This window comes from Staurois parvus, unplaced genomic scaffold (genome assembly GCF_062004578.1).
Source record: "Staurois parvus isolate SC_StPar_1 unplaced genomic scaffold, SC_StPar_1.0 ptg002181l, whole genome shotgun sequence".
NCBI classification, from domain to species: domain Eukaryota; kingdom Metazoa; phylum Chordata; class Amphibia; order Anura; family Ranidae; genus Staurois; species Staurois parvus.
In genome coordinates this window covers 596620-623517 of record NW_028319977.1, presented here as the reverse complement: position 1 = coordinate 623517, position 26898 = coordinate 596620, and the positions used below count along the sequence as shown (strand labels likewise).

The 26898-nt window shown below is 50.0% G+C and overlaps 22 non-coding genes across 22 annotated transcripts; 14 read left to right on the top strand and 8 right to left on the bottom strand.

The window, feature by feature from the left end:
* Positions 1 to 2718: 2718 nt before the first annotated feature.
* TRNAY-GUA (transfer RNA tyrosine (anticodon GUA)) lies at positions 2719 to 2804 on the bottom strand. The gene is given in 2 exon segments: positions 2719 to 2754; positions 2768 to 2804. It is a non-coding gene; the product is annotated as a tRNA-Tyr (tRNA).
* A 371-nt stretch (positions 2805 to 3175) lies between these two features.
* TRNAK-CUU (transfer RNA lysine (anticodon CUU)) lies at positions 3176 to 3248 on the top strand. The gene has a single exon. It is a non-coding gene; the product is annotated as a tRNA-Lys (tRNA).
* Positions 3249 to 3521: 273 nt separating this feature from the next.
* TRNAG-UCC (transfer RNA glycine (anticodon UCC)) lies at positions 3522 to 3593 on the top strand. The gene has a single exon. It is a non-coding gene; the product is annotated as a tRNA-Gly (tRNA).
* Positions 3594 to 5822: 2229 nt separating this feature from the next.
* On the bottom strand, positions 5823 to 5896 carry TRNAN-GUU (transfer RNA asparagine (anticodon GUU)). The gene has a single exon. It is a non-coding gene; the product is annotated as a tRNA-Asn (tRNA).
* A 142-nt stretch (positions 5897 to 6038) lies between these two features.
* Positions 6039 to 6124, bottom strand: TRNAY-GUA (transfer RNA tyrosine (anticodon GUA)). Its single transcript is given in 2 exon segments — positions 6039 to 6074; positions 6088 to 6124. It is a non-coding gene; the product is annotated as a tRNA-Tyr (tRNA).
* Positions 6125 to 6495: 371 nt separating this feature from the next.
* On the top strand, positions 6496 to 6568 carry TRNAK-CUU (transfer RNA lysine (anticodon CUU)). The gene has a single exon. It is a non-coding gene; the product is annotated as a tRNA-Lys (tRNA).
* Positions 6569 to 6841: 273 nt separating this feature from the next.
* Positions 6842 to 6913, top strand: TRNAG-UCC (transfer RNA glycine (anticodon UCC)). The gene has a single exon. It is a non-coding gene; the product is annotated as a tRNA-Gly (tRNA).
* Positions 6914 to 9142: 2229 nt separating this feature from the next.
* On the bottom strand, positions 9143 to 9216 carry TRNAN-GUU (transfer RNA asparagine (anticodon GUU)). The gene has a single exon. It is a non-coding gene; the product is annotated as a tRNA-Asn (tRNA).
* A 142-nt stretch (positions 9217 to 9358) lies between these two features.
* Positions 9359 to 9444, bottom strand: TRNAY-GUA (transfer RNA tyrosine (anticodon GUA)). The gene is given in 2 exon segments: positions 9359 to 9394; positions 9408 to 9444. It is a non-coding gene; the product is annotated as a tRNA-Tyr (tRNA).
* A 371-nt stretch (positions 9445 to 9815) lies between these two features.
* TRNAK-CUU (transfer RNA lysine (anticodon CUU)) lies at positions 9816 to 9888 on the top strand. The gene has a single exon. It is a non-coding gene; the product is annotated as a tRNA-Lys (tRNA).
* A 2574-nt stretch (positions 9889 to 12462) lies between these two features.
* On the bottom strand, positions 12463 to 12536 carry TRNAN-GUU (transfer RNA asparagine (anticodon GUU)). Its single transcript has one exon. It is a non-coding gene; the product is annotated as a tRNA-Asn (tRNA).
* Positions 12537 to 13135: 599 nt separating this feature from the next.
* TRNAK-CUU (transfer RNA lysine (anticodon CUU)) lies at positions 13136 to 13208 on the top strand. The gene has a single exon. It is a non-coding gene; the product is annotated as a tRNA-Lys (tRNA).
* A 273-nt stretch (positions 13209 to 13481) lies between these two features.
* Positions 13482 to 13553, top strand: TRNAG-UCC (transfer RNA glycine (anticodon UCC)). The gene has a single exon. It is a non-coding gene; the product is annotated as a tRNA-Gly (tRNA).
* Positions 13554 to 16455: 2902 nt separating this feature from the next.
* TRNAK-CUU (transfer RNA lysine (anticodon CUU)) lies at positions 16456 to 16528 on the top strand. Its single transcript has one exon. It is a non-coding gene; the product is annotated as a tRNA-Lys (tRNA).
* A 273-nt stretch (positions 16529 to 16801) lies between these two features.
* On the top strand, positions 16802 to 16873 carry TRNAG-UCC (transfer RNA glycine (anticodon UCC)). The gene has a single exon. It is a non-coding gene; the product is annotated as a tRNA-Gly (tRNA).
* Positions 16874 to 19102: 2229 nt separating this feature from the next.
* On the bottom strand, positions 19103 to 19176 carry TRNAN-GUU (transfer RNA asparagine (anticodon GUU)). The gene has a single exon. It is a non-coding gene; the product is annotated as a tRNA-Asn (tRNA).
* Positions 19177 to 20121: 945 nt separating this feature from the next.
* On the top strand, positions 20122 to 20193 carry TRNAG-UCC (transfer RNA glycine (anticodon UCC)). The gene has a single exon. It is a non-coding gene; the product is annotated as a tRNA-Gly (tRNA).
* A 2902-nt stretch (positions 20194 to 23095) lies between these two features.
* TRNAK-CUU (transfer RNA lysine (anticodon CUU)) lies at positions 23096 to 23168 on the top strand. The gene has a single exon. It is a non-coding gene; the product is annotated as a tRNA-Lys (tRNA).
* Positions 23169 to 23441: 273 nt separating this feature from the next.
* On the top strand, positions 23442 to 23513 carry TRNAG-UCC (transfer RNA glycine (anticodon UCC)). The gene has a single exon. It is a non-coding gene; the product is annotated as a tRNA-Gly (tRNA).
* Positions 23514 to 25742: 2229 nt separating this feature from the next.
* TRNAN-GUU (transfer RNA asparagine (anticodon GUU)) lies at positions 25743 to 25816 on the bottom strand. Its single transcript has one exon. It is a non-coding gene; the product is annotated as a tRNA-Asn (tRNA).
* Positions 25817 to 26415: 599 nt separating this feature from the next.
* TRNAK-CUU (transfer RNA lysine (anticodon CUU)) lies at positions 26416 to 26488 on the top strand. The gene has a single exon. It is a non-coding gene; the product is annotated as a tRNA-Lys (tRNA).
* A 273-nt stretch (positions 26489 to 26761) lies between these two features.
* TRNAG-UCC (transfer RNA glycine (anticodon UCC)) lies at positions 26762 to 26833 on the top strand. Its single transcript has one exon. It is a non-coding gene; the product is annotated as a tRNA-Gly (tRNA).
* The last annotated feature ends 65 nt before the right edge of the window (positions 26834 to 26898 follow it).

The following is a 26898-nucleotide window of genomic DNA, read 5'->3' as shown; positions in this document are numbered from 1 at the left end:
CGCACTGCACAATCACACCTTTACCGTATCTACTGGCTTGGCTTCCTTTCTCTCCACGAATGGGGAAATATTTCTAGCTGATCTTCCTAGTGGTCACTTGGTACGGCAGCGAATGGACCTTGCGCTGGAGGGGGTCCGTGAGTCAATGTCATGTGTGGCCTTAATTGTATAGAGGTAGCAGGATGCCTGGCGCACAGCCTTGCGTTGGTGGTATAGTGGTGAGCATAGCTGCCTTCCAAGCAGTTGACCCGGGTTCGGTTCCCGGCCAACGCAATCTCCTTCTTTGCGCCCTTGACAAAATACCACAGGGCCCCAGGTCCTTATCAAAAGCTCCTTAGATTTCTTGCCTTAGTGACGACTGTGGAAATATTCCTCGGCATCCCAACAGGCTCCGGCCTCCTGCTTTAACTCGCTCGCGGGGTACAGCAGTATCAAGCAACAAGGTTCAGGCATTTCAACCACTGATTCCCAAAGAATCAACTCTGTCACACACAGCGTTTCTAAGTATCTGCCTACCATTCTAACACCCTCAACTGGCAAGATAATGCACCATTTGGAAGAATGCTAAAGAATGTGTCAACAAGGAATGTAGACTGAAGTTGGAGCCGGAAGAAACAATCACGTCCCATGATGCCATCGGCCTTTTCACTTGTATACACTTGGCAGAGGCTGTTGAGATTGTGGGAAACATCTGAAAGGAGGTACGTCTCTTGACAGCCAAAAAGAACTAAAGCCTGACCAAGTGCATTCATTGCTGACCCTTGAGCCTTGAATTGTTCCATGGGGAAAAGACCAAGCCGTTTGTAAAGGCATGTGGATTCTACTTGGGTCAAGATTAGAGCATCAGCACCCCACAAGCTTTTAGTGAACCCATAAAGTCAGTGGACAAATACATCAAGTGTACACGGGAAGAGGCACTGAATAGCAAATGCCCCCTTTTGGACGGCGTCTTACAAGGCAAGGAAGGGGCTGACTTGGGCATGGAGGTCTCCAGGAAACCTACCCACACAGACCGCTATCTGCCTTTTGACTCACACCACCACCCACTGGAACACGAGCTGGGGGTTCTTAGGACTCTGCAATATCCGGCTGACATGGTAGCAACCAAAAGAGTCTAAAGACAAAAGAACACAGATGCAACGCCACCCTTGCGAGGGACGCTGGCGTGTTTGCCCCGGTTTCCCTTGACTTCGCCCCGCAGCCAGGCACAGTGTATTTCTTCAGCCAAATACACACGCGCGCAAACGCTCCTTGCCTTCAATGACCGGACTAGGGGATGTTTGTTTTTGGAGTTTTCTTGTCGAGCTGGGGATAGGGATGGGGAATTGTAGTAGGATACTCCAAAATGAGAACTTTTCACACTGAAGACATCTAGCTGATCTCTTAGTTAAGCAGTATTGACGTCCTGACTGGCTTGAGGCCCTCAGGTCCACCCACCTGGGGCCTCATGGCAGCCGGCGCCAGGCGAGGCAGCCTGCCTCCAGCCCAGCTGTTCAGTCCTCTCCCAGGAAAGACGCTGAGCCCATGTGCTCGCAGAACATAAATGCCACTCCCAGCATGCCACAGGACTGCCCTCCCTTGCAACTGGCCAGGGCGGTATCCGTATTCACGCTGTTCATTTGCCTAGCCCCTACCCATGTTCTGGAAAGCTCTCACAGCTTCCTGAAGGCGGGAATAACTCAGACAAACTCAAACAACATCAGAGAATCATGAGCAGACCTGACTAATCCATGGCAGCACTCTGTTAAGCAGAATACCACACTGAATTTACCCGACAGCCTCTCTGGTAAGCAGAGACCAACTATACAAATCCTAGCGCATGACTAGGAGAGTGCTACCGTGACATCTCAGGAGGGCTTTGAAAGCTTGTGGCTACCCAGACTGGGTCTTGGTTAAAACCTCCGCAAGGTCAGGGAAACAAACTGGGGAGAAGCAGAACACTAGGAGAAATCTAGTCATCCCGTATGTAACTGGAGCGTCGGAAAAACTCAGAAGGATCTTTAAGAAACATTGCATCCCTGTGTACTTCAAGCCCAGCATAGCCCCGGGGCACACGCTTAAACATTGACACTATCTGTATTCCACCTTTTTAACACCTCTATCCAGGCCATTTGACAACAATTGAGGCCTTTGGCCATGTCAATCTAGGCACTTTTAGCTATGCAGGCTTCCTGACACCAACAATGGGATCATGTAAGGTGAAAAAAGGTGCTTCCACAATTCTCACACATCCCCTGGTGTTCAGGTGTGAATAGAAATGCTGGGGTTTGTTCCTGAGACTCAGCGGAAGCGAAGAAGTGGCTTGACTAAACTATGAAAGATCTTGAACATTCCAGAAGAAGAGCAATTGATTGCGACATTATTCTAGTCCGTTTTCAAGGAATGTCTCGAGTGAATGGTTAATCGTCAGCCGTGTGAGACAAGCCAAAGGACGCTATTTGTCTTCTTAGGTTAGGGTGAGACTTGGCAGCGGGCCCTACTAAGGTAAAGAGAAAGCACGAGCGTCCCTGGGTGGGCTTGAACCACCAACCTTTCGGTTAACAGCCGAACGCGCTAACCGATTGTGCCACAGAGACCACACGACAAGCGTGCTTGAGCTGGCCCAAAGGAGACATGAAAGATGAACTGAAGGTGCCTAAAAAGCTTCCCAATTGCACATTTGTAGTGATAAGAGATTGCCTTCTTTCTAAAAGGCAGAGACGCGGGGTAAAAAGCTCTGCCTTCGAGCCGGAATTGAACCAGCGACCTAAGGATTGCTGCTTTGTCTCTACAGTCCTCCGCTCTACCAGCTGAGCTATCGAAGGGAACTGGGAAGAGCACGTGACACCTTGCATGCTAAGCCAGCGCCGTACACTTTGCATTTGACCTTCTCGGTTGAGGTATTGCTTGATGCCGCCTCGGCCGGAAAGGGCAAATGAATGACTTGGCAGATGTTATGTGGGAGGCTACGGCTTGATGTTTTGCACAGAGAGAAAAGGGTTTGGAATCAGCCAGCGCATTTTGTTGTGATCCTCCAAAGTCACAGCAAAAATGGTGATGTAGCGCCCTGACAGCAAGTGAACAGAGTAGTACTTGGAAGCGCATTGAGTTTAGCCAAAGGAATTATGTCGAAAGCTATCAAAAAGTCTGCGGACTCAGGTGGCTGTGAGAGGCCTTGAAGTGCAAAAGTGCTGTAGCCCGGCTAGCTCAGTCGGTAGAGCATGAGACTCTTAATCTCAGGGTCGTGGGTTCGAGCCCCACGTTGGGCGTGGGACGCATTCCGTGTCCCTTTTGCCCGAGTGAAAGGCCTTTGCAAAACTTGTATCTCCAGTTCCTTCATGCGCACTGCACAATCACACCTTTACCGTATCTACTGGCTTGGCTTCCTTTCTCTCCACGAATGGGGAAATATTTCTAGCTGATCTTCCTAGTGGTCACTTGGTACGGCAGCGAATGGACCTTGCGCTGGAGGGGGTCCGTGAGTCAATGTCATGTGTGGCCTTAATTGTATAGAGGTAGCAGGATGCCTGGCGCACAGCCTTGCGTTGGTGGTATAGTGGTGAGCATAGCTGCCTTCCAAGCAGTTGACCCGGGTTCGATTCCCGGCCAACGCAATCTCCTTCTTTGCGCCCTTGACAAAATACCACAGGGCCCCAGGTCCTTATCAAAAGCTCCTTAGATGTCTTGCCTTAGTGACGACTGTGGAAATATTCCTCGGCATCCCAACAGGCTCCGGCCTCCTGCTTTAACTCGCTCGCGGGGTACAGCAGTATCAAGCAACAAGGTTCAGGCATTTCAACCACTGATTCCCAAAGAATCAACTCTGTCACACACAGCGTTTCTAAGTATCTGCCTACCATTCTAACACCCTCAACTGGCAAGATAATGCACCATTTGGAAGAATGCTAAAGAATGTGTCAACAAGGAATGTAGACTGAAGTTGGAGCCGGAAGAAACAATCACGTCCCATGATGCCATCGGCCTTTTCACTTGCATACACTTGGCAGAGGCTGTTGAGATTGTGGGAAACATCTGAAAGGAGGTAAGTCTCTTGACAGCCAAAAAGAACTAAAGCCTGACCAAGTGCATTCATTGCTGACCCTTGAGCCTTGAATTGTTCCATGGGGAAAAGACCAAGCCGTTTGTAAAGGCATGTGGATTCTACTTGGGTCAAGATTAGAGCATCAGCACCCCACAAGCTTTTAGTGAACCCATAAAGTCAGTGGACAAATACATCAAGTGTACACGGGAAGAGGCACTGAATAGCAAATGCCCCCTTTTGGACGGCGTCTTACAAGGCAAGGAAGGGGCTGACTTGGGCATGGAGGTCTCCAGGAAACCTACCCACACAGACCGCTATCTGCCTTTTGACTCACACCACCACCCACTGGAACACGAGCTGGGGGTTCTTAGGACTCTGCAATATCCGGCTGACATGGTAGCAACCAAAAGAGTCTAAAGACAAAAGAACACAGATGCAACGCCACCCTTGCGAGGGACGCTGGCGTGTTTGCCCCGGTTTCCCTTGACTTCGCCCCGCAGCCAGGCACAGTGTATTTCTTCAGCCAAATACACACGCGCGCAAACGCTCCTTGCCTTCAATGACCGGACTAGGGCATGTTTGTTTTTGGAGTTTTCTTGTCGAGCTGGGGATAGGGATGGGGAATTGTAGTAGGATACTCCAAAATGAGAACTTTTCACACTGAAGACATCTAGCTGATCTCTTAGTTAAGCAGTATTGACGTCCTGACTGGCTTGAGGCCCTCAGGTCCACCCACCTGGGGCCTCATGGCAGCCGGCGCCAGGCGAGGCAGCCTGCCTCCAGCCCAGCTGTTCAGTCCTCTCCCAGGAAAGACGCTGAGCCCATGTGCTCGCAGAACATAAATGCCACTCCCAGCATGCCACAGGACTGCCCTCCCTTGCAACTGGCAAGTGCGGTATCCGTATTCACGCTGTTCATTTGCCTAGCTCCTACCCATGTTCTGGAAAGCTCTCACAGCTTCCTGAAGGCGGGAATAACTCAGACAAACTCAAACAACATCAGAGAATCATGAGCAGACCTGACTAATCCATGGCAGCACTCTGTTAAGCAGAATACCACACTGAATTTACCCGACAGCCTCTCTGGTAAGCAGAGACCAACTATACAAATCCTAGCGCATGACTAGGAGAGTGCTACCGTGACATCTCAGGAGGGCTTTGAAAGCTTGTGGCTACCCAGACTGGGTCTTGGTTAAAACCTCCGCAAGGTCAGGGAAACAAACTGGGGAGAAGCAGAACACTAGGAGAAATCTAGTCATCCCGTATGTAACTGGAGCGTCGGAAAAACTCAGAAGGATCTTTAAGAAACATTGCATCCCTGTGTACTTCAAGCCCAGCATAGCCCCGGGGCACACGCTTAAACATTGACACTATCTGTATTCCACCTTTTTAACACCTCTATCCAGGCCATTTGACAACAATTGAGGCCTTTGGCCATGTCAATCTAGGCACTTTTAGCTATGCAGGCTTCCTGACACCAACAATGGGATCATGTAAGGTGAAAAAAGGTGCTTCCACAATTCTCACACATCCCCTGGTGTTCAGGTGTGAATAGAAATGCTGGGGTTTGTTCCTGAGACTCAGCGGAAGCGAAGAAGTGGCTTGACTAAACTATGAAAGATCTTGAACATTCCAGAAGAAGAGCAATTGATTGCGACATTATTCTAGTCCGTTTTCAAGGAATGTCTCGAGTGAATGGTTAATCGTCAGCCGTGTGAGACAAGCCAAAGGACGCTACTTGTCTTCTTAGGTTAGGGTGAGACTTGGCAGCGGGCCCTGCTAAGGTAAAGAGAAAGCACGAGCGTCCCTGGGTGGGCTTGAACCACCAACCTTTCGGTTAACAGCCGAACGCGCTAACCGATTGCGCCACAGAGACCACACGACAAGCGTGCTTGAGCTGGCCCAAAGGAGACATGAAAGATGAACTGAAGGTGCCTAAAAAGCTTCCCAATTGCACATTTGTAGTGATAAGAGATTGCCTTCTTTCTAAAAGGCAGAGACGCGGGGTAAAAAGCTCTGCCTTCGAGCCGGAATTGAACCAGCGACCTAAGGATTGCTGCTTTGTCTCTACAGTCCTCCGCTCTACCAGCTGAGCTATCGAAGGGAACTGGGAAGAGCACGTGACACCTTGCATGCTAAGCCAGCGCCGTACACTTTGCATTTGACCTTCTCGGTTGAGGTATTGCTTGATGCCGCCTCGGCCGGAAAGGGCAAATGAATGACTTGGCAGATGTTATGTGGGAGGCTACGGCTTGATGTTTTGCACAGAGAGAAAAGGGTTTGGAATCAGCCAGCGCATTTTGTTGTGATCCTCCAAAGTCACAGCAAAAATGGTGATGTAGCGCCCTGACAGCAAGTGAACAGAGTAGTACTTGGAAGCGCATTGAGTTTAGCCAAAGGAATTATGTCGAAAGCTATCAAAAAGTCTGCGGACTCAGGTGGCTGTGAGAGGCCTTGAAGTGCAAAAGTGCTGTAGCCCGGCTAGCTCAGTCGGTAGAGCATGAGACTCTTAATCTCAGGGTCGTGGGTTCGAGCCCCACGTTGGGCGTGGGACGCATTCCGTGTCCCTTTTGCCCGAGTGAAAGGCCTTTGCAAAACTTGTATCTCCAGTTCCTTCATGCGCACTGCACAATCACACCTTTACCGTATCTACTGGCTTGGCTTCCTTTCTCTCCACGAATGGGGAAATATTTCTAGCTGATCTTCCTAGTGGTCACTTGGTACGGCAGCGAATGGACCTTGCGCTGGAGGGGGTCCGTGAGTCAATGTCATGTGTGGCCTTAATTGTATAGAGGTAGCAGGATGCCTGGCGCACAGCCTTGCGTTGGTGGTATAGTGGTGAGCATAGCTGCCTTCCAAGCAGTTGACCCGGGTTCGATTCCCGGCCAACGCAATCTCCTTCTTTGCGCCCTTGACAAAATACCACAGGGCCCCAGGTCCTTATCAAAAGCTCCTTAGATGTCTTGCCTTAGTGACGACTGTGGAAATATTCCTCGGCATCCCAACAGGCTCCGGCCTCCTGCTTTAACTCGCTCGCGGGGTACAGCAGTATCAAGCAACAAGGTTCAGGCATTTCAACCACTGATTCCCAAAGAATCAACTCTGTCACACACAGCGTTTCTAAGTATCTGCCTACCATTCTAACACCCTCAACTGGCAAGATAATGCACCATTTGGAAGAATGCTAAAGAATGTGTCAACAAGGAATGTAGACTGAAGTTGGAGCCGGAAGAAACAATCACGTCCCATGATGCCATCGGCCTTTTCACTTGCATACACTTGGCAGAGGCTGTTGAGATTGTGGGAAACATCTGAAAGGAGGTAAGTCTCTTGACAGCCAAAAAGAACTAAAGCCTGACCAAGTGCATTCATTGCTGACCCTTGAGCCTTGAATTGTTCCATGGGGAAAAGACCAAGCCGTTTGTAAAGGCATGTGGATTCTACTTGGGTCAAGATTAGAGCATCAGCACCCCACAAGCTTTTAGTGAACCCATAAAGTCAGTGGACAAATACATCAAGTGTACACGGGAAGAGGCACTGAATAGCAAATGCCCCCTTTTGGACGGCGTCTTACAAGGCAAGGAAGGGGCTGACTTGGGCATGGAGGTCTCCAGGAAACCTACCCACACAGACCGCTATCTGCCTTTTGACTCACACCACCACCCACTGGAACACGAGCTGGGGGTTCTTAGGACTCTGCAATATCCGGCTGACATGGTAGCAACCAAAAGAGTCTAAAGACAAAAGAACACAGATGCAACGCCACCCTTGCGAGGGACGCTGGCGTGTTTGCCCCGGTTTCCCTTGACTTCGCCCCGCAGCCAGGCACAGTGTATTTCTTCAGCCAAATACACACGCGCGCAAACGCTCCTTGCCTTCAATGACCGGACTAGGGCATGTTTGTTTTTGGAGTTTTCTTGTCGAGCTGGGGATAGGGATGGGGAATTGTAGTAGGATACTCCAAAATGAGAACTTTTCACACTGAAGACATCTAGCTGATCTCTTAGTTAAGCAGTATTGACGTCCTGACTGGCTTGAGGCCCTCAGGTCCACCCACCTGGGGCCTCATGGCAGCCGGCGCCAGGCGAGGCAGCCTGCCTCCAGCCCAGCTGTTCAGTCCTCTCCCAGGAAAGACGCTGAGCCCATGTGCTCGCAGAACATAAATGCCACTCCCAGCATGCCACAGGACTGCCCTCCCTTGCAACTGGCCAGGGCGGTATCCGTATTCACGCTGTTCATTTGCCTAGCCCCTACCCATGTTCTGGAAAGCTCTCACAGCTTCCTGAAGGCGGGAATAACTCAGACAAACTCAAACAACATCAGAGAATCATGAGCAGACCTGACTAATCCATGGCAGCACTCTGTTAAGCAGAATACCACACTGAATTTACCCGACAGCCTCTCTGGTAAGCAGAGACCAACTATACAAATCCTAGCGCATGACTAGGAGAGTGCTACCGTGACATCTCAGGAGGGCTTTGAAAGCTTGTGGCTACCCAGACTGGGTCTTGGTTAAAACCTCAGCAAGGTCAGGGAAACAAACTGGGGAGAAGCAGAACACTAGGAGAAATCTAGTCATCCCGTATGTAACTGGAGCGTCGGAAAAACTCAGAAGGATCTTTAAGAAACATTGCATCCCTGTGTACTTCAAGCCCAGCATAGCCCCGGGGCACACGCTTAAACATTGACACTATCTGTATTCCACCTTTTTAACACCTCTATCCAGGCCATTTGACAACAATTGAGGCCTTTGGCCATGTCAATCTAGGCACTTTTAGCTATGCAGGCTTCCTGACACCAACAATGGGATCATGTAAGGTGAAAAAAGGTGCTTCCACAATTCTCACACATCCCCTGGTGTTCAGGTGTGAATAGAAATGCTGGGGTTTGTTCCTGAGACTCAGCGGAAGCGAAGAAGTGGCTTGACTAACCTATGAAAGATCTTGAACATTCCAGAAGAAGAGCAATTGATTGCGACATTATTCTAGTCCGTTTTCAAGGAATGTCTCGAGTGAATGGTTAATCGTCAGCCGTGTGAGACAAGCCAAAGGACGCTATTTGTCTTCTTAGGGTAGGGTGAGACTTGGCAGCGGGCCCTGCTAAGGTAAAGAGAAAGCACGAGCGTCCCTGGGTGGGCTTGAACCACCAACCTTTCGGTTAACAGCCGAACGCGCTAACCGATTGCGCCACAGAGACCACACGACAAGCGCGCTTGAGCTGACCCAAAGGAGACATGAAAGATGAACTGAAGGTGCCTAAAAAGCTTCCCAATTGCACATTTGTAGTGATAAGAGATTGCCTTCTTTCTAAAAGGCAGAGACGCGGGGTAAAAAGCTCTTCCTTCGAGCTGGAATTGAACCAGCGACCTAAGGATTGCTGCTTTGTCTCTACAGTCCTCCGCTCTACCAGCTGAGCTATCGAAGGGAACTGAGAAGAACACGTGACACCTTGCATGCTAAGCCAGCGCCGTACACTTTGCATTTGACCTTCTCGGTTGAGGTATTGCTTGATGCCGCCTCGGCCGGAAAGGGCAAATGAATGACTTGGCAGATGTTATGTGGGAGGCTACGGCTTGATGTTTTGCACAGAGAGAAAAGGGTTTGGAATCAGCCAGCGCATTTTGTTGTGATCCTCCAAAGTCACAGCAAAAATGGTGATGTAGCGCCCTGACAGCAAGTGAACAGAGTAGTACTTGGAAGCGCATTGAGTTTAGCCAAAGGAATTATGTCGAAAGCTATCAAAAAGTCTGCGGACTCAGGAGGCTGTGAGAGGCCTTGAAGAGCAAAAGTGCTGTAGCCCGGCTAGCTCAGTCGGTAGAGCATGAGACTCTTAATCTCAGGGTCGTGGGTTCGAGCCCCACGTTGGGCGTGGGACACATTCCGTGTCCCTTTTGCCCGAGTGAAAGGCCTTTGCAAAACTTGTATCTCCAGTTCCTTCATGCGCACTGCACAATCACACCTTTACCGTATCTACTGGCTTGGCTTCCTTTCTCTCCACGAATGGGGAAATATTTCTAGCTGATCTTCCTAGTGGTCACTTGGTACGGCAGCGAATGGACCTTGCGCTGGAGGGGGTCCGTGAGTCAATGTCATGTGTGGCCTTAATTGTATAGAGGTAGCAGGATGCCTGGCGCACAGCCTTGCGTTGGTGGTATAATGGTGAGCATAGCTGCCTTCCAAGCAGTTGACCCGGGTTCGATTCCCGGCCAACGCAATCTCTTTCTTTGCGCCCTTGACAAAATACCACAGGGCCCCAGGTCCTTATCAAAAGCTCCTTAGATGTCTTGCCTTAGTGACGACTGTGGAAATATTCCTCGGCATCCCAACAGGCTCCGGCCTCCTGCTTTAACTCGCTCGCGGGGTACAGCAGTATCAAGCAACAAGGTTCAGGCATTTCAACCACTGATTCCCAAAGAATCAACTCTGTCACACACAGCGTTTCTAAGTATCTGCCTACCATTCTAACACCCTCAACTGGCAAGATAATGCACCATTTGGAAGAATGCTAAAGAATGTGTCAACAAGGAATGTAGACTGAAGTTGGAGCCGGAAGAAACAATCACGTCCCATGATGCCATCGGCCTTTTCACTTGCATACACTTGGCAGAGGCTGTTGAGATTGTGGGAAACATCTGAAAGGAGGTAAGTCTCTTGACAGCCAAAAAGAACTAAAGCCTGACCAAGTGCATTCATTGCTGACCCTTGAGCCTTGAATTGTTCCATGGGGAAAAGACCAAGCCGTTTGTAAAGGCATGTGGATTCTACTTGGGTCAAGATTAGAGCATCAGCACCCCACAAGCTTTTAGTGAACCCATAAAGTCAGTGGACAAATACATCAAGTGTACACGGGAAGAGGCACTGAATAGCAAATGCCCCCTTTTGGACGGCGTCTTACAAGGCAAGGAAGGGGCTGACTTGGGCATGGAGGTCTCCAGGAAACCTACCCACACAGACCGCTATCTGCCTTTTGACTCACACCACCACCCACTGGAACACGAGCTGGGGGTTCTTAGGACTCTGCAATATCCGGCTGACATGGTAGCAACCAAAAGAGTCTAAAGACAAAAGAACACAGATGCAACGCCACCCTTGCGAGGGACGCTGGCGTGTTTGCCCCGGTTTCCCTTGACTTCGCCCCGCAGCCAGGCACAGTGTATTTCTTCAGCCAAATACACACGCGCGCAAACGCTCCTTGCCTTCAATGACCGGACTAGGGCATGTTTGTTTTTGGAGTTTTCTTGTCGAGCTGGGGATAGGGATGGGGAATTGTAGTAGGATACTCCAAAATGAGAACTTTTCACACTGAAGACATCTAGCTGATCTCTTAGTTAAGCAGTATTGACGTCCTGACTGGCTTGAGGCCCTCAGGTCCACCCACCTGGGGCCTCATGGCAGCCGGCGCCAGGCGAGGCAGCCTGCCTCCAGCCCAGCTGTTCAGTCCTCTCCCAGGAAAGACGCTGAGCCCATGTGCTCGCAGAACATAAATGCCACTCCCAGCATGCCACAGGACTGCCCTCCCTTGCAACTGGCCAGGGCGGTATCCGTATTCACGCTGTTCATTTGCCTAGCCCCTACCCATGTTCTGGAAAGCTCTCACAGCTTCCTGAAGGCGGGAATAACTCAGACAAACTCAAACAACATCAGAGAATCATGATCAGACCTGACTAATCCATGGCAGCACTCTGTTAAGCAGAATACCACACTGAATTTACCCGACAGCCTCTCTGGTAAGCAGAGACCAACTATACAAATCCTAGCGCATGACTAGGAGAGTGCTACCGTGACATCTCAGGAGGGCTTTGAAAGCTTGTGGCTACCCAGACTGGGTCTTGGTTAAAACCTCCGCAAGGTCAGGGAAACAAACTGGGGAGAAGCAGAACACTAGGAGAAATCTAGTCATCCCGTATGTAACTGGAGCGTCGGAAAAACTCAGAAGGATCTTTAAGAAACATTGCATCCCTGTGTACTTCAAGCCCAGCATAGCCCCGGGGCACACGCTTAAACATTGACACTATCTGTATTCCACCTTTTTAACACCTCTATTCAGGCCATTTGACAACAATTGAGGCCTTTGGCCATGTCAATCTAGGCACTTTTAGCTATGCAGGCTTCCTGACACCAACAATGGGATCATGTAAGGTGAAAAAAGGTGCTTCCACAATTCTCACACATCCCCTGGTGTTCAGGTGTGAATAGAAATGCTGGGGTTTGTTCCTGAGACTCAGCGGAAGCGAAGAAGTGGCTTGACTAACCTATGAAAGATCTTGAACATTCCAGAAGAAGAGCAATTGATTGCGACATTATTCTAGTCCGTTTTCAAGGAATGTCTCGAGTGAATGGTTAATCGTCAGCCGTGTGAGACAAGCCAAAGGACGCTATTTGTCTTCTTAGGTTAGGGTGAGACTTGGCAGCGGGCCCTGCTAAGGTAAAGAGAAAGCACGAGCGTCCCTGGGTGGGCTTGAACCACCAACCTTTCGGTTAACAGCCGAACGCGCTAACCGATTGCGCCACAGAGACCACACGACAAGCGTGCTTGAGCTGGCCCAAAGGAGACATGAAAGATGAACTGAAGGTGCCTAAAAAGCTTCCCAATTGCACATTTGTAGTGATAAGAGATTGCCTTCTTTCTAAAAGGCAGAGACGCGGGGTAAAAAGCTCTGCCTTCGAGCCGGAATTGAACCAGCGACCTAAGGATTGCTGCTTTGTCTCTACAGTCCTCCGCTCTACCAGCTGAGCTATCGAAGGGAACTGGGAAGAGCACGTGACACCTTGCATGCTAAACCAGCGCCGTACACTTTGCATTTGACCTTCTCGGTTGAGGTATTGCTTGATGCCGCCTCGGCCGGAAAGGGCAAATGAATGACTTGGCAGATGTTATGTGGGAGGCTACGGCTTGATGTTTTGCACAGAGAGAAAAGGGTTTGGAATCAGCCAGCGCATTTTGTTGTGATCCTCCAAAGTCACAGCAAAAATGGTGATGTAGCGCCCTGACAGCAAGTGAACAGAGTAGTACTTGGAAGCGCATTGAGTTTAGCCAAAGGAATTATGTCGAAAGCTATCAAAAAGTCTGCGGACTCAGGTGGCTGTGAGAGGCCTTGAAGAGCAAAAGTGCTGTAGCCCGGCTAGCTCAGTCGGTAGAGCATGAGACTCTTAATCTCAGGGTCGTGGGTTCGAGCCCCACGTTGGGCGTGGGACACATTCCGTGTCCCTTTTGCCCGAGTGAAAGGCCTTTGCAAAACTTGTATCTCCAGTTCCTTCATGCGCACTGCACAATCACACCTTTACCGTATCTACTGGCTTGGCTTCCTTTCTCTCCACGAATGGGGAAATATTTCTAGCTGATCTTCCTAGTGGTCACTTGGTACGGCAGCGAATGGACCTTGCGCTGGAGGGGGTCCGTGAGTCAATGTCATGTGTGGCCTTAATTGTATAGAGGTAGCAGGATGCCTGGCACACAGCCTTGCGTTGGTGGTATAGTGGTGAGCATAGCTGCCTTCCAAGCAGTTGACCCGGGTTCGATTCCCGGCCAACGCAATCTCCTTCTTTGCGCCCTTGACAAAATACCACAGGGCCCCAGGTCCTTATCAAAAGCTCCTTAGATGTCTTGCCTTAGTGACGACTGTGGAAATATTCCTCGGCATCCCAACAGGCTCCGGCCTCCTGCTTTAACTCGCTCGCGGGGTACAGCAGTATCAAGCAACAAGGTTCAGGCATTTCAACCACTGATTCCCAAAGAATCAACTCTGTCACACACAGCGTTTCTAAGTATCTGCCTACCATTCTAACACCCTCAACTGGCAAGATAATGCACCATTTGGAAGAATGCTAAAGAATGTGTCAACAAGGAATGTAGACTGAAGTTGGAGCCGGAAGAAACAATCACGTCCCATGATGCCATCGGCCTTTTCACTTGCATACACTTGGCAGAGGCTGTTGAGATTGTGGGAAACATCTGAAAGGAGGTAAGTCTCTTGACAGCCAAAAAGAACTAAAGCCTGACCAAGTGCATTCATTGCTGACCCTTGAGCCTTGAATTGTTCCATGGGGAAAAGACCAAGCCGTTTGTAAAGGCATGTGGATTCTACTTGGGTCAAGATTAGAGCATCAGCACCCCACAAGCTTTTAGTGAACCCATAAAGTCAGTGGACAAATACATCAAGTGTACACGGGAAGAGGCACTGAATAGCAAATGCCCCCTTTTGGACGGCGTCTTACAAGGCAAGGAAGGGGCTGACTTGGGCATGGAGGTCTCCAGGAAACCTACCCACACAGACCGCTATCTGCCTTTTGACTCACACCACCACCCACTGGAACACGAGCTGGGGGTTCTTAGGACTCTGCAATATCCGGCTGACATGGTAGCAACCAAAAGAGTCTAAAGACAAAAGAACACAGATGCAACGCCACCCTTGCGAGGGACGCTGGCGTGTTTGCCCCGGTTTCCCTTGACTTCGCCCCGCAGCCAGGCACAGTGTATTTCTTCAGCCAAATACACACGCGCGCAAACGCTCCTTGCCTTCAATGACCGGACTAGGGCATGTTTGTTTTTGGAGTTTTCTTGTCGAGCTGGGGATAGGGATGGGGAATTGTAGTAGGATACTCCAAAATGAGAACTTTTCACACTGAAGACATCTAGCTGATCTCTTAGTTAAGCAGTATTGACGTCCTGACTGGCTTGAGGCCCTCAGGTCCACCCACCTGGGGCCTCATGGCAGCCGGCGCCAGGCGAGGCAGCCTGCCTCCAGCCCAGCTGTTCAGTCCTCTCCCAGGAAAGACGCTGAGCCCATGTGCTCGCAGAACATAAATGCCACTCCCAGCATGCCACAGGACTGCCCTCCCTTGCAACTGGCCAGGGCGGTATCCGTATTCACGCTGTTCATTTGCCTAGCCCCTACCCATGTTCTGGAAAGCTCTCACAGCTTCCTGAAGGCGGGAATAACTCAGACAAACTCAAACAACATCAGAGAATCATGATCAGACCTGACTAATCCATGGCAGCACTCTGTTAAGCAGAATACCACACTGAATTTACCCGACAGCCTCTCTGGTAAGCAGAGACCAACTATACAAATCCTAGCGCATGACTAGGAGAGTGCTACCGTGACATCTCAGGAGGGCTTTGAAAGCTTGTGGCTACCCAGACTGGGTCTTGGTTAAAACCTCCGCAAGGTCAGGGAAACAAACTGGGGAGAAGCAGAACACTAGGAGAAATCTAGTCATCCCGTATGTAACTGGAGCGTCGGAAAAACTCAGAAGGATCTTTAAGAAACATTGCATCCCTGTGTACTTCAAGCCCAGCATAGCCCCGGGGCACACGCTTAAACATTGACACTATCTGTATTCCACCTTTTTAACACCTCTATCCAGGCCATTTGACAACAATTGAGGCCTTTGGCCATGTCAATCTAGGCACTTTTAGCTATGCAGGCTTCCTGACACCAACAATGGGATCATGTAAGGTGAAAAAAGGTGCTTCCACAATTCTCACACATCCCCTGGTGTTCAGGTGTGAATAGAAATGCTGGGGTTTGTTCCTGAGACTCAGCGGAAGCGAAGAAGTGGCTTGACTAAACTATGAAAGATCTTGAACATTCCAGAAGAAGAGCAATTGATTGCGACATTATTCTAGTCCGTTTTCAAGGAATGTCTCGAGTGAATGGTTAATCGTCAGCCGTGTGAGACAAGCCAAAGGACGCTATTTGTCTTCTTAGGTTAGGGTGAGACTTGGCAGCGGGCCCTGCTAAGGTAAAGAGAAAGCACGAGCGTCCCTGGGTGGGCTTGAACCACCAACCTTTTGGTTAACAGCCGAACGCGCTAACCGATTGTGCCACAGAGACCACACGACAAGCGTGCTTGAGCTGGCCCAAAGGAGACATGAAAGATGAACTGAAGGTGCCTAAAAAGCTTCCCAATTGCACATTTGTAGTGATAAGAGATTGCCTTCTTTCTAAAAGGCAGAGACGCGGGGTAAAAAGCTCTGCCTTCGAGCCGGAATTGAACCAGCGACCTAAGGATTGCTGCTTTGTCTCTACAGTCCTCCGCTCTACCAGCTGAGCTATCGAAGGGAACTGGGAAGAGCACGTGACACCTTGCATGCTAAGCCAGCGCCGTACACTTTGCATTTGACCTTCTCGGTTGAGGTATTGCTTGATGCCGCCTCGGCCGGAAAGGGCAAATGAATGACTTGGCAGATGTTATGTGGGAGGCTACGGCTTGATGTTTTGCACAGAGAGAAAAGGGTTTGGAATCAGCCAGCGCATTTTGTTGTGATCCTCCAAAGTCACAGCAAAAATGGTGATGTAGCGCCCTGACAGCAAGTGAACAGAGTAGTACTTGGAAGCGCATTGAGTTTAGCCAAAGGAATTATGTCGAAAGCTATCAAAAAGTCTGCGGACTCAGGTGGCTGTGAGAGGCCTTGAAGAGCAAAAGCGCTGTAGCCCGGCTAGCTCAGTCGGTAGAGCATGAGACTCTTAATCTCAGGGTCGTGGGTTCGAGCCCCACGTTGGGCGTGGGACACATTCCGTGTCCCTTTTGCCCGAGTGAAAGGCCTTTGCAAAACTTGTATCTCCAGTTCCTTCATGCGCACTGCACAATCACACCTTTACCGTATCTACTGGCTTGGCTTCCTTTCTCTCCACGAATGGGGAAATATTTCTAGCTGATCTTCCTAGTGGTCACTTGGTACGGCAGCGAATGGACCTTGCGCTGGAGGGGGTCCGTGAGTCAATGTCATGTGTGGCCTTAATTGTATAGAGGTAGCAGGATGCCTGGCGCACAGCCTTGCGTTGGTGGTATAGTGGTGAGCATAGCTGCCTTCCAAGCAGTTGACCCGGGTTCGATTCCCGGCCAACGCAATCTCCTTCTTTGCGCCCTTGACAAAATACCACAGGGCCCCAGGTCCTTATCAAAAGCTCCTTAGATGTCTTGCCTTAGTGACGACTGTGGAAATATTCCTCGGCATCCCAACAGGCTCCGGCCTCCTGCTTTAACTCGCTCGCGGGATACAGCAGTATCAAGCAACAAGGTTCAGGCATTTCAACCACTGATTCCCAAAGAATCAACTCTGTCACACACAGCGTTTCTAAGTATCTGCCTACCATTCTAACACCCTCAACTGGCAAGGTAATGCACCATTTGGAAGAATGCTAAAGAATGTGTCAACAAGGAATGTAGACTGAAGTTGGAGCCGGAAGAAACAATCACGTCCCATGATGCCATCGGCCTTTTCACTTGCATACACTTGGCAGAGGCTGTTGAGATTGTGGGAAACATCTGAAAGGAGGTAAGTCTCTTGACAGCCAAAAAGAACTAAAGCCTGACCAGGTGCATTCATTGCTGACCCTTGAGACTTGAATTGTTCCATGGGGAAAAGACCAAGCCGTTTGTAAAGGCATGTGGATTCTACTTGGGTCAAGATTAGAGCATCAGCACCCCACAAGCTTTTAGTGAACCCATAAAGTCAGTGGACAAATACATCAAGTGTACACGGGAAGAGGCACTGAATAGCAAATGCCCCCTTTTGGACGGCGTCTTACAAGGCAAGGAAGGGGCTGACTTGGGCATGGAGGTCTCCAGGAAACCTACCCACACAGACCGCTATCTGCCTTTTGACTCACACCACCACCCACTGGAACACGAGCTGGGGGTTCTTAGGACTCTGCAATATCCGGCTGACATGGTAGCAACCAAAAGAGTCTAAAGACAAAAGAACACAGATGCAACGCCACCCTTGCGAGGGACGCTGGCGTGTTTGCCCCGGTTTCCCTTGACTTCGCCCCGCAGCCAGGCACAGTGTATTTCTTCAGCCAAATACACACGCGCGCAAACGCTCCTTGCCTTCAATGACCGGACTAGGGCATGTTTGTTTTTGGAGTTTTCTTGTCGAGCTGGGGATAGGGATGGGGAATTGTAGTAGGATACTCCAAAATGAGAACTTTTCACACTGAAGACATCTAGCTGATCTCTTAGTTAAGCAGTATTGACGTCCTGACTGGCTTGAGGCCCTCAGGTCCACCCACCTGGGGCCTCATGGCAGCCGGCGCCAGGCGAGGCAGCCTGCCTCCAGCCCAGCTGTTCAGTCCTCTCCCAGGAAAGACGCTGAGCCCATGTGCTCGCAGAACATAAATGCCACTCCCAGCATGCCACAGGACTGCCCTCCCTTGCAACTGGCCAGGGCGGTATCCGTATTCACGCTGTTCATTTGCCTAGCCCCTACCCATGTTCTGGAAAGCTCTCACAGCTTCCTGAAGGCGGGAATAACTCAGACAAACTCAAACAACATCAGAGAATCATGAGCAGACCTGACTAATCCATGGCAGCACTCTGTTAAGCAGAATACCACACTGAATTTACCCGACAGCCTCTCTGGTAAGCAGAGACCAACTATACAAATCCTAGCGCATGACTAGGAGAGTGCTACCGTGACATCTCAGGAGGGCTTTGAAAGCTTGTGGCTACCCAGACTGGGTCTTGGTTAAAACCTCCGCAAGGTCAGGGAAACAAACTGGGGAGAAGCAGAACACTAGGAGAAATCTAGTCATCCCGTATGTAACTGGAGCGTCGGAAAAACTCAGAAGGATCTTTAAGAAACATTGCATCCCTGTGTACTTCAAGCCCAGCATAGCCCCGGGGCACACGCTTAAACATTGACACTATCTGTATTCCACCTTTTTAACACCTCTATCCAGGCCATTTGACAACAATTGAGGCCTTTGGCCATGTCAATCTAGGCACTTTTAGCTATGCAGGCTTCCTGACACCAACAATGGGATCATGTAAGGTGAAAAAAGGTGCTTCCACAATTCTCACACATCCCCTGGTGTTCAGGTGTGAATAGAAATGCTGGGGTTTGTTCCTGAGACTCAGCGGAAGCGAAGAAGTGGCTTGACTAACCTATGAAAGATCTTGAACATTCCAGAAGAAGAGCAATTGATTGCGACATTATTCTAGTCCGTTTTCAAGGAATGTCTCGAGTGAATGGTTAATCGTCAGCCGTGTGAGACAAGCCAAAGGACGCTATTTGTCTTCTTAGGTTAGGGTGAGACTTGGCAGCGGGCCCTGCTAAGGTAAAGAGAAAGCACGAGCGTCCCTGGGTGGGCTTGAACCACCAACCTTTCGGTTAACAGCCGAACGCGCTAACCGATTGCGCCACAGAGACCACACAACAAGCGTGCTTGAGCTGGCCCAAAGGAGACATGAAAGATGAACTGAAGGTGCCTAAAAAGCTTCCCAATTGCACATTTGTAGTGATAAGAGATTGCCTTCTTTCTAAAAGGCAGAGACGCGGGGTAAAAAGCTCTGCCTTCGAGCCGGAATTGAACCAGCGACCTAAGGATTGCTGCTTTGTCTCTACAGTCCTCCACTCTACCAGCTGAGCTATCGAAGGGAACTGGGAAGAGCACGTGACACCTTGCATGCTAAGCCAGCGCCGTACACTTTGCATTTGACCTTCTCGGTTGAGGTATTGCTTGATGCCGCCTCGGCCGGAAAGGGCAAATGAATGACTTGGCAGATGTTATGTGGGAGGCTACGGCTTGATGTTTTGCACAGAGAGAAAAGGGTTTGGAATCAGCCAGCGCATTTTGTTGTGATCCTCCAAAGTCACAGCAAAAATGGTGATGTAGCGCCCTGACAGCAAGTGAACAGAGTAGTACTTGGAAGCGCATTGAGTTTAGCCAAAGGAATTATGTCGAAAGCTATCAAAAAGTCTGCGGACTCAGGTGGCTGTGAGAGGCCTTGAAGAGCAAAAGCGCTGTAGCCCGGCTAGCTCAGTCGGTAGAGCATGAGACTCTTAATCTCAGGGTCGTGGGTTTGAGCCCCACGTTGGGCGTGGGACACATTCCGTGTCCCTTTTGCCCGAGTGAAAGGCCTTTGCAAAACTTGTATCTCCAGTTCCTTCATGCGCACTGCACAATCACACCTTTACCGTATCTACTGGCTTGGCTTCCTTTCTCTCCACGAATGGGGAAATATTTCTAGCTGATCTTCCTAGTGGTCACTTGGTACGGCAGCGAATGGACCTTGCGCTGGAGGGGGTCCGTGAGTCAATGTCATGTGTGGCCTTAATTGTATAGAGGTAGCAGGATGCCTGGCGCACAGCCTTGCGTTGGTGGTATAGTGGTGAGCATAGCTGCCTTCCAAGCAGTTGACCCGGGTTCGATTCCCGGCCAACGCAATCTCCTTCTTTGCGCCCTTGACAAAATACCACAGGGCCCCAGGTCCTTATCAAAAGCTCCTTAGATGTCTTGCCTTAGTGACGACTGTGGAAATATTCCTCGGCATCCCAACAGGCTCCGGCCTCCTGCTTTAACTCGCTCGCGGGGTACAGCAGTATCAAGCAACAAGGTTCAGGCATTTCAACCACTGATTCCCAAAGAATCAACTCTGTCACACACAGCGTTTCTAAGTATCTGCCTACCATTCTAACACCCTCAACTGGCAAGATAATGCACCATTTGGAAGAATGCTAAAGAATGTGTCAACAAGGAATGTAGACTGAAGTTGGAGCCGGAAGAAACAATCACGTCCCATGATGCCATCGGCCTTTTCACTTGCATACACTTGGCAGAGGCTGTTGAGATTGTGGGAAACATCTGAAAGGAGGTAAGTCTCTTGACAGCCAAAAAGAACTAAAGCCTGACCAAGTGCATTCATTGCTGACCCTTGAGCCTTGAATTGTTCCATGGGGAAAAGACCAAGCCGTTTGTAAAGGCATGTGGATTCTACTTGGGTCAAGATTAGAGCATCAGCACCCCACAAGCTTTTAGTGAACCCATAAAGTCAGTGGACAAATACATCAAGTGTACACGGGAAGAGGCACTGAATAGCAAATGCCCCCTTTTGGACGGCGTCTTACAAGGCAAGGAAGGGGCTGACTTGGGCATGGAGGTCTCCAGGAAACCTACCCACACAGACCGCTATCTGCCTTTTGACTCACACCACCACCCACTGGAACACGAGCTGGGGGTTCTTAGGACTCTGCAATATCCGGCTGACATGGTAGCAACCAAAAGAGTCTAAAGACAAAAGAACACAGATGCAACGCCACCCTTGCGAGGGACGCTGGCGTGTTTGCCCCGGTTTCCCTTGACTTCGCCCCGCAGCCAGGCACAGTGTATTTCTTCAGCCAAATACACACGCGCGCAAACGCTCCTTGCCTTCAATGACCGGACTAGGGCATGTTTGTTTTTGGAGTTTTCTTGTCGAGCTGGGGATAGGGATGGGGAATTGTAGTAGGATACTCCAAAATGAGAACTTTTCACACTGAAGACATCTAGCTGATCTCTTAGTTAAGCAGTATTGACGTCCTGACTGGCTTGAGGCCCTCAGGTCCACCCACCTGGGGCCTCATGGCAGCCGGCGCCAGGCGAGGCAGCCTGCCTCCAGCCCAGCTGTTCAGTCCTCTCCCAGGAAAGACGCTGAGCCCATGTGCTCGCAGAACATAAATGCCACTCCCAGCATGCCACAGGACTGCCCTCCCTTGCAACTGGCCAGGGCGGTATCCGTATTCACGCTGTTCATTTGCCTAGCCCCTACCCATGTTCTGGAAAGCTCTCACAGCTTCCTGAAGGCGGGAATAACTCAGACAAACTCAAACAACATCAGAGAATCATGATCAGACCTGACTAATCCATGGCAGCACTCTGTTAAGCAGAATACCACACTGAATTTACCCGACAGCCTCTCTGGTAAGCAGAGACCAACTATACAAATCCTAGCGCATGACTAGGAGAGTGCTACCGTGACATCTCAGGAGGGCTTTGAAAGCTTGTGGCTACCCAGACTGGGTCTTGGTTAAAACCTCCGCAAGGTCAGGGAAACAAACTGGGGAGAAGCAGAACACTAGGAGAAATCTAGTCATCCCGTATGTAACTGGAGCGTCGGAAAAACTCAGAAGGATCTTTAAGAAACATTGCATCCCTGTGTACTTCAAGCCCAGCATAGCCCCGGGGCACACGCTTAAACATTGACACTATCTGTATTCCACCTTTTTAACACCTCTATCCAGGCCATTTGACAACAATTGAGGCCTTTGGCCATGTCAATCTAGGCACTTTTAGCTATGCAGGCTTCCTGACACCAACAATGGGATCATGTAAGGTGAAAAAAGGTGCTTCCACAATTCTCACACATCCCCTGGTGTTCAGGTGTGAATAGAAATGCTGGGGTTTGTTCCTGAGACTCAGCGGAAGCGAAGAAGTGGCTTGACTAACCTATGAAAGATCTTGAACATTCCAGAAGAAGAGCAATTGATTGCGACATTATTCTAGTCCGTTTTCAAGGAATGTCTCGAGTGAATGGTTAATCGTCAGCCGTGTGAGACAAGCCAAAGGACGCTATTTGTCTTCTTAGGTTAGGGTGAGACTTGGCAGCGGGCCCTGCTAAGGTAAAGAGAAAGCACGAGCATCCCTGGGTGGGCTTGAACCACCAACCTTTTGGTTAACAGCCGAACGCGCTAACCGATTGCGCCACAGAGACCACACGACAAGCGTGCTTGAGCTGGCCCAAAGGAGACATGAAAGATGAACTGAAGGTGCCTAAAAAGCTTCCCAATTGCACATTTGTAGTGATAAGAGATTGCCTTCTTTCTAAAAGGCAGAGACGCGGGGTAAAAAGCTCTGCCTTCGAGCCGGAATTGAACCAGCGACCTAAGGATTGCTGCTTTGTCTCTACAGTCCTCCACTCTACCAGCTGAGCTATCGAAGGGAACTGGGAAGAGCACGTGACACCTTGCATGCTAAGCCAGCGCCGTACACTTTGCATTTGACCTTCTCGGTTGAGGTATTGCTTGATGCCGCCTCGGCCGGAAAGGGCAAATGAATGACTTGGCAGATGTTATGTGGGAGGCTACGGCTTGATGTTTTGCACAGAGAGAAAAGGGTTTGGAATCAGCCAGCGCATTTTGTTGTGATCCTCCAAAGTCACAGCAAAAATGGTGATGTAGCGCCCTGACAGCAAGTGAACAGAGTAGTACTTGGAAGCGCATTGAGTTTAGCCAAAGGAATTATGTCGAAAGCTATCAAAAAGTCTGCGGACTCAGGTGGCTGTGAGAGGCCTTGAAGAGCAAAAGTGCTGTAGCCCGGCTAGCTCAGTCGGTAGAGCATGAGACTCTTAATCTCAGGGTCGTGGGTTCGAGCCCCACGTTGGGCGTGGGACACATTCCGTGTCCCTTTTGCCCGAGTGAAAGGCCTTTGCAAAACTTGTATCTCCAGTTCCTTCATGCGCACTGCACAATCACACCTTTACCGTATCTACTGGCTTGGCTTCCTTTCTCTCCACGAATGGGGAAATATTTCTAGCTGATCTTCCTAGTGGTCACTTGGTACGGCAGCGAATGGACCTTGCGCTGGAGGGGGTCCGTGAGTCAATGTCATGTGTGGCCTTAATTGTATAGAGGTAGCAGGATGCCTGGCGCACAGCCTTGCGTTGGTGGTATAGTGGTGAGCATAGCTGCCTTCCAAGCAGTTGACCCGGGTTCGATTCCCGGCCAACGCAATCTCCTTCTTTGCGCCCTTGACAAAATACCACAGGGCCCCAGGTCCTTATCAAAAGCTCCTTAGATGTCTTGCCTTAGTGACGACTGTGGAAATATTCCTCGGCATCCCAACAGGCTCCGGCCTCCTGCTTTAACTCGCTCGCGGGGTACAGCAGTATCAAGCAACAAGGTTCAGGCATTTCAACCACTGATTCCCAAAGAATCAACTCTGTCACACACAGCGTTTCTAAGTATCTGCCTACCATTCTAACACCCTCAACTGGCAAGATAATGCACCATTTGGAAGAATGCTAAAGAATGTGTCAACAAGGAATGTAGACTGAAGTTGGAGCCGGAAGAAACAATCACGTCCCATGATGCCATCGGCCTTTTCACTTGCATACACTTGGCAGAGGCTGTTGAGATTGTGGGAAACATCTGAAAGGAGGTAAGTCTCTTGACAGCCAAAAAGAACTAAAGCCTGACCAAGTGCATTCATTGCTGACCCTTGAGCCTTGAATTGTTCCATGGGGAAAAGACCAAGCCGTTTGTAAAGGCATGTGGATTCTACTTGGGTCAAGATTAGAGCATCAGCACCCCACAAGCTTTTAGTGAACCCATAAAGTCAGTGGACAAATACATCAAGTGTACACGGGAAGAGGCACTGAATAGCAAATGCCCCCTTTTGGACGGCGTCTTACAAGGCAAGGAAGGGGCTGACTTGGGCATGGAGGTCTCCAGGAAACCTACCCACACAGACCGCTATCTGCCTTTTGACTCACACCACCACCCACTGGAACACGAGCTGGGGGTTCTTAGGACTCTGCAATATCCGGCTGACATGGTAGCAACCAAAAGAGTCTAAAGACAAAAGAACACAGATGCAACGCCACCCTTGCGAGGGACGCTGGCGTGTTTGCCCCGGTTTCCCTTGACTTCGCCCCGCAGCCAGGCACAGTGTATTTCTTCAGCCAAATACACACACGCGCAAACGCTCCTTGCCTTCAATGACCGGACTAGGGCATGTTTGTTTTTGGAGTTTTCTTGTCGAGCTGGGGATAGGGATGGGGAATTGTAGTAGGATACTCCAAAATGAGAACTTTTCACACTGAAGACATCTAGCTGATCTCTTAGTTAAGCAGTATTGACGTCCTGACTGGCTTGAGGCCCTCAGGTCCACCCACCTGGGGCCTCATGGCAGCCGGCGCCAGGCGAGGCAGCCTGCCTCCAGCCCAGCTGTTCAGTCCTCTCCCAGGAAAGACGCTGAGCCCATGTGCTTGCAGAACATAAATGCCACTCCCAGCATGCCACAGGACTGCCCTCCCTTGCAACTGGCCAGGGCGGTATCCGTATTCACGCTGTTCATTTGCCTAGCCCCTACCCATGTTCTGGAAAGCTCTCACAGCTTCCTGAAGGCGGGAATAACTCAAACAAACTCAAACAACATCAGAGAATCATGAGCAGACCTGACTAATCCATGGCAGCACTCTGTTAAGCAGAATACCACACTGAATTTACCCGACAGCCTCTCTGGTAAGCAGAGACCAACTATACAAATCCTAGCGCATGACTAGGAGAGTGCTACCGTGACATCTCAGGAGGGCTTTGAAAGCTTGTGGCTACCCAGACTGGGTCTTGGTTAAAACCTCCGCAAGGTCAGGGAAACAAACTGGGGAGAAGCAGAACACTAGGAGAAATCTAGTCATCCCGTATGTAACTGGAGCGTCGGAAAAACTCAGAAGGATCTTTAAGAAACATTGCATCCCTGTGTACTTCAAGCCCAGCATAGCCCCGGGGCACACGCTTAAACATTGACACTATCTGTATTCCACCTTTTTAACACCTCTATCCAGGCCATTTGACAACAATTGAGGCCTTTGGCCATGTCAATCTAGGCACTTTTAGCTATGCAGGCTTCCTGACACCAACAATGGGATCATGTAAGGTGAAAAAAGGTGCTTCCACAATTCTCACACATCCCCTGGTGTTCAGGTGTGAATAGAAATGCTGGGGTTTGTTCCTGAGACTCAGCGGAAGCGAAGAAGTGGCTTGACTAACCTATGAAAGATCTTGAACATTCCAGAAGAAGAGCAATTGATTGCGACATTATTCTAGTCCGTTTTCAAGGAATGTCTCGAGTGAATGGTTAATCGTCAGCCGTGTGAGACAAGCCAAAGGACGCTATTTGTCTTCTTAGGTTAGGGTGAGACTTGGCAGCGGGCCCTGCTAAGGTAAAGAGAAAGCACGAGCGTCCCTGGGTGGGTTTGAACCACCAACCTTTCGGTTAACAGCCGAACACGCTAACCGATTGCGCCACAGAGACCACACGACAAGCGTGCTTGAGCTGGCCCAAAGGAGACATGAAAGATGAACTGAAGGTGCCTAAAAAGCTTCCCAATTGCACATTTGTAGTGATAAGAGATTGCCTTCTTTCTAAAAGGCAGAGACGCGGGGTAAAAAGCTCTGCCTTCGAGCCGGAATTGAACCAGCGACCTAAGGATTGCTGCTTTGTCTCTACAGTCCTCCGCTCTACCAGCTGAGCTATCGAAGGGAACTGGGAAGAGCAGGTGACACCTTGCATGCTAAGCCAGCGCCGTACACTTTGCATTTGACCTTCTCGGTTGAGGTATTGCTTGATGCCGCCTCGGCCGGAAAGGGCAAATGAATGACTTGGCAGATGTTATGTGGGAGGCTACGGCTTGATGTTTTGCACAGAGAGAAAAGGGTTTGGAATCAGCCAGCGCATTTTGTTGTGATCCTCCAAAGTCACAGCAAAAATGGTGATGTAGCGCCCTGACAGCAAGTGAACAGAGTAGTACTTGGAAGCGCATTGAGTTTAGCCAAAGGAATTATGTCGAAAGCTATCAAAAAGTCTGCGGACTCAGGTGGCTGTGAGAGGCCTTGAAGAGCAAAAGTGCTGTAGCCCGGCTAGCTCAGTCGGTAGAGCATGAGACTCTTAATCTCAGGGTCGTGGGTTCGAGCCCCACGTTGGGCGTGGGACACATTCCGTGTTCCTTTTGCCCGAGTGAAAGGCCTTTGCAAAACTTGTATCTCCAGTTCCTTCATGCGCACTGCACAATCACACCTTTACCGTATCTACTGGCTTGGCTTCCTTTCTCTCCACGAATGGGGAAATATTTCTAGCTGATCTTCCTAGTGGTCACTTGGTACGGCAGCGAATGGACCTTGCGCTGGAGGGGGTCCGTGAGTCAATGTCATGTGTGGCCTTAATTGTATAGAGGTAGCAGGATGCCGGGCGCACAGCCTTGCGTTGGTGGTATAGTGGTGAGCATAGCTGCCTTCCAAGCAGTTGACCCGGGTTCGATTCCCGGCCAACGCAATCTCCTTCTTTGCGCCCTTGACAAAATACCACAGGGCCCCAGGTCCTTATCAAAAGCTCCTTAG